The sequence below is a fragment of the Zonotrichia leucophrys genome, chromosome 3 (assembly GCF_028769735.1).
Source record: "Zonotrichia leucophrys gambelii isolate GWCS_2022_RI chromosome 3, RI_Zleu_2.0, whole genome shotgun sequence".
NCBI classification, from domain to species: domain Eukaryota; kingdom Metazoa; phylum Chordata; class Aves; order Passeriformes; family Passerellidae; genus Zonotrichia; species Zonotrichia leucophrys.
This window is the reverse complement of record NC_088172.1, coordinates 62,912,928-62,914,134: the sequence shown is the minus strand read 5'-3', so window position 1 is coordinate 62,914,134 and position 1,207 is coordinate 62,912,928. Positions and strand designations below refer to the sequence as shown.

The window sequence follows — 1,207 nt, the reverse complement described above, 5'->3', positions numbered from 1 at the left end:
TCAGTTCCAGTTTGCTGCCTTGAGACTGAGCTTGATAAATGGGAGAAAAACTCTGAATTTTAACCCTGCCCCAAAACAGGATAAAGTTTTGGGTTGGACCCTTTGGAAGGAGATTTCCTAGTCCATTACTTGAGTCAGTAGCATATGGTAGCTTCAGTAGATCCAAACTGGGTCTTTCTCCTGTAACAATTAAGGTGACCAAAGCGTTTACAGGACCTTTTATTTTTCTATTTATTTATTATATTTTGGTGGGAAGAGCAAGCAGCATAGCCATTGCTGTAGGACCTTTCCCATCCTCCAAAGTTCTTCAAGACTGTTCAGAGTGTTAGGTGCCTTCACTCCTGGATGAATGCCATTGCCATCAGGTAATTAGAGGAGGGAATACAGGCCAGCTGGAGAAAAGAGATGTTGAACAGTGCAGGTGTCTAGCTAGTGCTCCCCTTCCTTGCAAAGAATGAAGCAAAGAGCCTGTAATAAATTCAGCCTTTTCTGGACCTAACTCCACTTCTTCCTTCTTCCACTCACTAGTCATGGCAGCAGCCCTTTACAGAAAACTTCTCCATACAAAGAGATAACCAAATCTTTCCTACTCTAGCAACAAGCAGAGATTTTACACTCCCTAAATTTTCTTTTCTGATGTAGTATAAACAAAATATGTTGTCATTATATTACAAGGGTTCCATATTGCTAGAGTTTTATACCTCCTTAATGTTTGTCATAGGTAGCTCCTCCAGGCACTGACTCTTCCTCACAGCCAACAACTGACTCCAATTCCCCTCAACTAACCAATCCACTCTTTTATAGCACTCTTCTTATTGGCTAGAGCTGTGGCCTGTTAACATCAGGCCTGCTCCTAATCTTAAGTAATTAACCCAGCTGCAACTCTTTAGAGGATAAGATTACATTCTATACCATCTTCATTTACCCACACTGTATCCCCCTACAAAAATATAGTGGTAACACTGGAAAAACTGAACATTCAGGGCTAAAACTGGCTGAAGAAAAGAAATTGTTCTGATACATCCCAAGTTTAAAAAAAAAAAAAATCATGCCAGGTGCTTCTTCCTCGAACACTTGTGGAAAATGGCCCTTTGGGATGGACAAATACAGCAGCCCAAGAAACTACCAGGATCATTTAGAAGCAAGGTGTGCATCTTCTGTTTCTCATCAAGCACACAGGAGTGCTTGGAAGTCCTCACGTGAGATT

The 1,207-nt window shown here is 41.2% G+C and overlaps 1 long non-coding RNA gene across 1 annotated transcript; it reads right to left on the bottom strand.

Moving 5' to 3' along the window:
* Nucleotides 1-217: 217 nt before the first annotated feature.
* Nucleotides 218-769, bottom strand: LOC135444923 (uncharacterized). Its single transcript, XR_010439360.1, has 2 exons — nucleotides 702-769; nucleotides 218-392 (listed from the first exon to the last, which is right to left on the bottom strand). It is a non-coding gene; the product is annotated as an uncharacterized LOC135444923 (long non-coding RNA).
* Nucleotides 770-1,207: the final 438 nt, after the last annotated feature.